The 8,623-nt window shown below is 42.5% G+C and overlaps 1 protein-coding gene across 3 annotated transcripts in view; it reads right to left on the reverse strand.

Moving 5' to 3' along the window:
• Positions 1-2,538, reverse strand: part of OTUD7A (OTU deubiquitinase 7A) — a 100,626-nt gene extending 98,088 nt beyond the window's left edge. For all 3 annotated transcript variants that reach the window (XM_057382517.1, XM_057382518.1, XM_057382516.1), the window contains exon 1: positions 2,358-2,538. The gene's annotated coding sequence lies outside the window, so the exon portion shown is untranslated. The remainder of the gene's footprint in view (positions 1-2,357) is intronic.
• Positions 2,539-8,623: the final 6,085 nt, after the last annotated feature.

Raw genomic sequence — 8,623 nt, forward strand, 5'->3', positions numbered from 1 at the left:
TAGCAACAATCAGCACAATGGCTGCACTGGTAACATCAGAACCAGGGTTCACAGCCTGCATGTGTACAGCTCTAAAAAACTCCTTACCTGGATCCCATTCACTCAGTGGCCTTTTTGCTGAGTCTGCCAACATGACAAGAAGAGAGATGTGCCAGGGCAGTGAAAGATGCAGAGTTAGGCTTACTAGGGAAGGACTAAGTACCTTTCTAACTGCTCATTACACGCTTCCTTGGAGGCTSTAACATCCAGCCGCCATCACCACTACATGAATTTGTATTGATTAAGCCAAGACTAAAATCTTATRGAATCCATTTGCAAATAAAAMCCCAAAACAACAAACCAACCTTTTCCAAAACCAGATATATTAATATTAAGCAAACWATCAGTTCATTTTGCACTATACATACACAAAAATTTGACTCTATAGACCTGAGCCCTATCCAGCCTCATCCTCTTAACAGTTGTTACTAATACCTGAAATTAAGCTACCCTGAAGACGACGGAGTTTCTTGTAAAACTACAGACATGAAAATGTAATGTCACAAAAGAACCAGATTTACAAAGGTATCATTCCTACCCCATGTCACAACATAATTGCTACTGTGTGGGCACACACAGCCCACGAAGGTTCTGTACTCCACACCAATGTTACAKGTTTATCAAAAGCACACAGGCTTGTAATGGAAAGTGTTCCAGAGGYTGGTAGGCACTGATATTCATCTGCATTCCAGATTCAATTGGGAAAAGTCTAGCTTGCCCCTGTGTGAGCAGCACAGTCATACCAGGGGAAAATCTGGCCTCCATCTATAGAAAGGAGACCATTTAGTCAATTCACACCAACAGCAGAACACAGAGCCAGAGCCAGCCTCAACAGCTAACACACTCATATTTTAATAACAGACTGTAAATAACAAAACACTTTTCCTATGAACAGCATTTTCAATTCCAGAAGCTTAATACAATTTGCTTTAAATCTGTGCCATAGCAACCTTTATGAAAGTCAATGTCATCTGTAAGGACTGAGTTAAAATAAAATGTGGGCCGAATTTATGAGACATTCGTTTCCTTTGAATACAGAGCTCAGAACACTGACTGTGTGTCATCCTAGATATGGTATGAGTTGCATACATTACATCTGGCAACATATTTTAAATCAGCCCTTTCAAAAATACTTTCCCCCATCATCAGTTTTGAGTATTTGTCTGAGATGGTGAAGGTCAAATGAAAAGTATGAAAGGTTTCTTTATGTATACATTGAATTCATAGCCATATACTAGAAAATGCAGCACTATTCAGGCCTAGGGAGAGAAGCCTCAAGAGTATATTAAAATATGACAGTGTTTAACCTGGGCAATTTAAAGGCACATCCAAGGGACAACAAAAGAGAACATTCCYTCTGCCTGTGAGAGTTGTATATATCCATGTAGCCATGAATATCACTGTGTGTGTGAGACACTGACCAGTGATGAGGAACTAACTGTGACAGAACTACAGCAAAAGTAGTCAACAATTTATTCTTTAATTTTCAGCGCTGGCTCATAGGGCACGYTCCATCTTTATGTCACATAGGTATCGAACGAGTCTCCAGAAAGCGCTGAGAACAGACATATTCCTACAATCTCCAGGGTAAGCGTAGGGGTAGTGAGCTTTTTAAATTTAGATTATGTAAGGTCGTGTGCCTCACTGCATTATGTTTTATATGCACATTATATTTCACTGCACTATATTGCACCCTGTGAACTCTTAAAGAGTATTATTTCACACAAATCCAGGCAGATACCCTTTCACAGCTCTTTCAGAAAGAGAACAAATATCATATGTACATCTAATAGTTACCAAATGAGGTCAATCCCCCCAAATGTCCTGACACGGTCCAAGAAACACAGAAGGACATACCACCTGCCCAAATCGGCCTCCTGCCCAAGCAGCACCGAACCACCCGGCCAGGGAGCAGGCTCCTTGCACAGGCTGAAGCCGCGGATGCAGGAGCGAAGCGAGTCTGCAATGCAGAAGCCGTTCCCGGAGCTCATCAATGAGCCGGGGGAGACGGGGCGGGGGCAGAGCCGGCAGCCGTACCCGCATCCCGGCACGCCAGCCCAGGCACGGGGCGGGAGGTGTTTCTGAGCGCCGGCTTTGCCCTCCCGGGCTGCGGCCGAGGGCGCTGCCCCCAGGCTGTGCGCCCGCAGCCCCGCACAGCGGGAACTCGTGCGGCCGAGGCGGCGCGGCCAAGGACACGGACACGGACACGGACACGGACACGGCTCGGCCGGGCCCACCTGTGCCACCTGCGCCCACGGCACCGGCCCGCCCGCCGCTCCCACCGGGGCGCAGGAGGAGAGAAGGGAAGCAGCTCTTACCTGCTCCCGCTGCTCCTCCCGCACGCCCTCACTACCCGAGCTCCATCTTCCTCCGGCCGGGAGGGGGAAGGGGGGAACAGAGTCAACCGAGCGCTGCCGTCCCCCCCCAGCTGCCGCTTTCCGTCACCGCTGTCCCCCCGCCCGCGCTGCCCAGCGCAGCGGCCGCCTCTCGCCCGCCCTGCAGACGGCACCGGCAGACGGAAAGCAAGACCCACCTCCCGCCGCCGCCGCCTCCTTCCCATGAAGTCACCGGCCGCAGGGCCCTCCCTCCCCTGGCTGCCCGCAGCGGCCCGGGGAGCCGCGCTCCGCCCCGCTCCGCCCCCGCGGCAGCCGCGCCGAGCCCCCGGCACAGCCCGGCCCGGGGCCGCCGCTTTCCTCGCTCCTTCCCTCCTCGGCGGCCCTGGGGAGCGCGGCCTCGGCGCCCTCGGCCGGTGCCGCTGGTACGCTCGGCCGGGAACGGTCCCCAACCGCCCCTGCACCACGAGCGCTCCTCCGTCCCGCGATGCTCCCGCGGCAGCGGGAGATGGGAAGCGTGGCTTCCTTTCCGTTTCCATCCTCCTGCTGGAAATCACCATGCCCCGTTTTGCCCACTGCGGAGTGGGGTCTGTTACAAGAAGTTCCTGCTCTCGGTGTGCCTTCTATTTCGACATGGAAGTCTACTTCAGCCTACGGTAACTTCCCAACTATCCTGGTTCCAGCTATGACAGTGCGCACACAGGTGTGTTCTATCTCACGCGGTTAAATCTACCTCCCCCACACCAAAGCAGTCTTTCACCGTTATGCTTCCAATAACACTAGAGTTGAAAAGGAAATGGATTAAGGAATCTACCTCTAGAACSAAGCATTCCCTTTTCCCGCTTACTATGACAAAACGAGAAACATGCAAGAACAAGAACTASGCAAAATACGTGGGACAGAAGAGTGTGCTTGTACCTGTTCAAGGAAGGCCTCTTTATCTAGAAACACTAAGAATTCTCACCTGAAATCAGCCTGCTGCAGATGACATGCAATTAGTGACAGATACAGGAACCCCAAATCCTTGCAATTAGTGACAGATACAGGAACCCTAAATCCTTAAGGAAACACCAGCTGTTGATAGTTTATATATTGTATAAAATATAATACATTTGCACCAACACATCTGTAGTAGATTTAGTGACACATGAAGACAGTTTTGCAGATATGAATTCTTACATGATAAGCAGGTTGATGGTTAGGGAAGAAAACCAGGTCTAGTCCTCTGATAGATCCCAACATCAGTTTAAAATATTTTTGAAACCCAAAGAAGAATCTCATCTTCCCTTTGAAAAATATTTCCTTGTGCAGCTAATGTGGAGGACAAAAAACGACATTTGAAAARGTTCCCGAGAGTTGCACACATAACCTTTTGCTGTAAATGCATTGAGCTATTAGCTTTTGGCAAACCATGACAGGTAAAAACCAAAACAGTTTTCTCCAATATTGTTTTGGGTCTGCATGAAATGAACTSCCATAGAGAACTCTCCATAGAGAAATTCTTTATGCTCATGATTGAAGACGACTTTACCTCAAAACCAAAAGACCCATGAGAAGAACAGTTCCTTGGGTTTTTTATCAGTGCAAAGTCCAACATTCTTTAAATGTAGCAAAGAAAAATTAATTGTAAAATATACAGGTAACACACTMAAAAAGAATGATAATTACAGAAAGACATACTTTTTCCTTTCCTTCATGTGATTGTCTGTACAGATTGTCCTGCAGGTGATTCCCAGCTGGTGAGAGTTCTGTCTGTAAAAGAAAGAACRGTTTAGCAGAAAGCTCTAGTCCAAAAGGAAATGAATTTGTGAATATGTGACCCTCAGGTGGTTGCTCTAGAGCTGTCAGGATTGAAAATAAAAGTAGTCAGAGAAGATATAAGGTGTCAGAGAGTCAAACATAGTGTGATCTACATAGCCAAGTGGTGACACAGAGCTGGGAACTCATTTAGAGGTCACTGTAAAGGAGTGGCCAGTGGTCTTTCTGTCAGGCAAAGCCAGAGATGCCAGCAAAWATCTGAAGGGCTTAGCATAGGGAATGGTGGCCAGGGTACATGCAGAAGAGGCTATCCTTTGAGGCGTGAAAGTTCCTCACTATTCATCTTTTCTTCCTACTAGCAAAACTTTCTTTTATGCCACCATTAGAAACAAATGTTTCTAACAGTTGAAGTCCCAGATGAAGTGTGAAAATGCAGAGTTTCTGGTTCCAGATAAAGCGTTTGCGTACCTTGGAGACATTATGTTCTGCCTCCATGGAACTGGTAGAATCTCCAAACACGATAGGGTGAACTGATTCAAGAAATAAAATTCTTTAGTCCTAAGATACGCAGCAAATACTGCAATCTCTCATCTGAACATCTTCCCACCCTCTTTTAACTAGAAAGCAGGTGTGCAGTAGCCTACAAAGATCAGGAACCCAGATATCACTAAGTCATTCAAAAACCTTTAACTTCCAGGCTTTAAGAGAAGGGAAGCATGCATATGGACTGATATTCCCTGTAAAATCTATTGTATCTTTTCTGTGACCATGCACAGGGGCAGAAATGAAAGAAGTATTGTCACAGCTGATGTTTGACAGTGTTGGTGCTGGGGGTTGGGTTACTGTCAGTATTGTGTGACTTCAGAAGCAGAGAGGTTTCTGTCATGGGGAAAAGGATCTGCTACCACAGAATCACAGAATAGTTTGGGCTGGAAGGGACTTTAAAGGTCAGCTAGTTCCAACCCTCTGCCAAGTTGCTGCAAGTCCCATCCAGCCTGGCCTGGGACAATTCCAGCCATGGGGCAGCCACAGATCCCCTGGGTAACGTGTGCCAGGGCCTCGCCACCCTCGTGTCTGATGACATAGATCTGGTCCAAACAGCCTACKTCCAAATTTTCATGGGAAAGAGCAATTTTGGAGAAAATTATCAAAACACAGAATTCACAACATTTAGTRGATAAAATGAGCTTAAATGAAAATCTGCTGAATCCTTAACCTGAGGAATGAGGTTTCCTACACAGCACTTGCTGTATATCTCCTTGACATACTTCGATGTTCTCTTCATCCATCATATTATTCCTTTAGACTATCCACATTTCTACACCTCACTGATTGCTGGAAGTTCTTTAGAGGACCACAGACATTTTGAAACTAACAAAAAAGATATAAATACATATATATATAGGACAAAATAATTGTGGAATAAGGTATCTAATCAGCTTTCACTGGTCTGTTAGCTATTTCACTTTTATAAAACAACTTTATTTCTATTCCATGTCTTTTGTCTTTAATACAATTTAACATAATTAAGCATCTACTTTAAACTCCCACTACAGAAAACTGAAGGCAAAGCTGTTAAAGAGAAGTTACACAATTTAAACTATATACAACAGAATATACACCACAATTTAAACTATATAAAACAGAAACACAAATTGGATCCCTTTCCATTGAGACTGATACAGAACAGAAATAGTGCTCTTATTTCTGCTAATACCTGTCTGCAAGAGCATTAGAGATGAGATACAAATGTCAGTTGCATCTTGCATACTATGACAGAGATATTTATGCTTAAGAGTCCAACAGAAAGTTTTTCAGAAATTCTATCTTTGTCTAATMAATTAAAGACACAATCAGCTATCCCCAAGAAGAGAAACTACTCTTGTCATCTTTTATGATTGCTACATGAGAAATAGTTCTTTATGATAATTTGAGRGTAGCTCTGTAGCAGCTGGAAGAGTTTCTAAGGAAATACCTCTTAACAAGAAGTACTATTCAATTTTAACATACAATATCCTCAGAAAAATATTTCCTTTAAGGCCTAGGAAAATCTTCTTTAACTGTAGATGTAAATTAAAGCTTAAAATAAATAAATAAAACCACACACACTAGGAGGCCAATTGAAAAGGCAAGAAGGATATATTCAAGTTATGAATACCTCCAAATATTTAACTTGAACTATAAAGGAGGGGGTATAGCTATTTTTAAACTAGTTTTGACTAATTGTAGCTAGTAGTAGTTAAAATAAGGGTTACTATGAGTTGTTGCTTCCCCTCTTTATTTTTCTAGAAATCAAATAATCAGAATTCTCGCTGCTCAATCCTAAACTGTTTAAAGCACATACACTGCAGGCCAGAACAGAATAGGGACAATGCAAGAAATCAGACTGGTTACCWCTTCTTCCTCCTGACCTGTGAGAATGGGACTGAGAAGAGGTTGTTTTCTAATTAATTTGATTTTTAAAGCTCTTATTAAGTGTCAGTGAAATGAGTAGCATTTCTTGCCAGCCAATTACTTTTATTATTTGTGGACCCTGTAAATATCTACTCAACAAGAACACATTTTTCTGTCAGGTCAGCCGGGAAGTTTATTTCTCCCRTCATTACATCAGATTACTATTTTACAGTTCCAGACAGATTATCATCAGCCTTCAGAGACTTTAAAAATAATACAATATGGTTCCTGACACWCACAAGCAGACTGACAAATGCCACCCACACAATTAGCAACACATTTTCTATGCCACGTGCAACAAGATTTGTTCTACAGATGTTTTGCAGTTCATTCTGCAGTGAAACCTGGTACAGAACAGAATCACCATGCCATGACACTTCTGCACTGAAGCTTGCAGCAAATCTGCAATGCCTTTGCAGTTAACTGGAGAGAAGTGGATCTGGGAGCTGTTTGTCAAAGACAAAGGTGGCATGATGTTCCCATTTAAAGTTTTTTTATTTCTTATTTTTAAATCAAGTTGAATGGCTAAAAGGTCAGCACTTTAAGCATAAGGAACACCATAAGCATTCCTGATTTATAATCAGGGAAAGCTTTGCTTTATGAGAGTGACTATACTTTTGGCTGRTATTTTAGGAGTGCAGTAAACAGTGAACTTCCTAATCCATTGGATCTCAATGAACAGAGAGGTCTTTCAGAACAAAATTTAGAATGTGTGGAAGAAGGTAATTGCCTGTGTGCTATGACAGAGAGCACTTGGAACAGTCAATTCTGGATAGGGACAATAATCCAGTAATGAGGGCCATCTCAGCTTTCTTTAATAGAGAATTACCCTTTCATTACCAAATTACTGTGAAACACAGGTCTTGTTCATTTACCAGATAAACCAACAGCAGTGAAAGAACATCCATGTGCATTCCTGACTCCTGCTGAATTGCAAGCTCCTAATATATTTTCACATCTACACAACTGCACAACAATACTGCTCCAAAAATCATGGAGCCTATTAGCAGACTTGTGACAATTGGTTTGAAAAGAAACAAACTACAATTTTCAATAACTAAAAGTGGGAGRTACATTCTGCTCAGTTTGCAGGAGCCTTGGAAAGTGCAAAGAAAACCCCTTTCAAAGGTAATGGCAATGTCAAATATTTTACTACTGAAAGGTAAATTTTCTTYCGGACTACTGTGTTCAGCCTGAGAATACTATGTATGAGCAGAAGCTGAAGAGACTCACAAAGATTTAAAGAAAGAAAAGACTTCTAGGTGAAAAGTTATATAATTAGTAAGACAACAATATGGGTTTCTATTATTATCCTCAATGGGGAAATCCAAAGGAACATGTTATTAAAATGAACCCCAGTGACTGAAATTACAATACATCTCCTTYCTTTTCAATGCATTAACTGTCACAGGAACTCTTAGAGACCAAGAGATGAAAACAAAGCCTGGACAGGCAGACTACTCTGGAATTCTCAATATTGCCTAATGACATTAGGCACCCAATTCTCACCAAAAYGTACATAGGAAGAAAATTATTAGGGAGTATTTTTATCTATTGGCTCATAAGAGAAGTTATTTTACTCCCCCATGAAAGAAAAACACTATGACCTGTTAAAATACCAGTCATGGTTATTTCTGCCAGAAAAATTTCCCACTCCTACTGCACCATCACACTGAAGACAAGTGCCTTATAAAACATGTTGTATTCTCTAAGATACAACTTTGAACAGACAGGTTTTCACTACTAAGAAATCTTCAAAGGTCTCCATCAGTATCTAGTCATWTAAGCTAGAAATTGTGATCAATATTTAGTTGCTTTACTTAAAGTTAATATATTCAGTTATATATTCAATTGTAGCAAATGGAACATAAATCTGAACAGTCTATTACTACCTTGTTTTTTTTTTTTAAAGAAATCTTTACCAATTAAACACAACCATGCTAGAATTTCTACATCATTATTTGAATTTGCAAAAAAAGCTATTCTGAGCAGACTCCCAGACCTAACCCTACCACTCTCTCCACTGAGTATTAAAGAAG

The sequence above is a fragment of the Malurus melanocephalus genome, unplaced genomic scaffold, assembly GCF_030028575.1.
Source record: "Malurus melanocephalus ecotype Western Australia unplaced genomic scaffold, MMel_1.1 scaffold_572, whole genome shotgun sequence".
NCBI lineage: Eukaryota > Metazoa > Chordata > Aves > Passeriformes > Maluridae > Malurus > Malurus melanocephalus.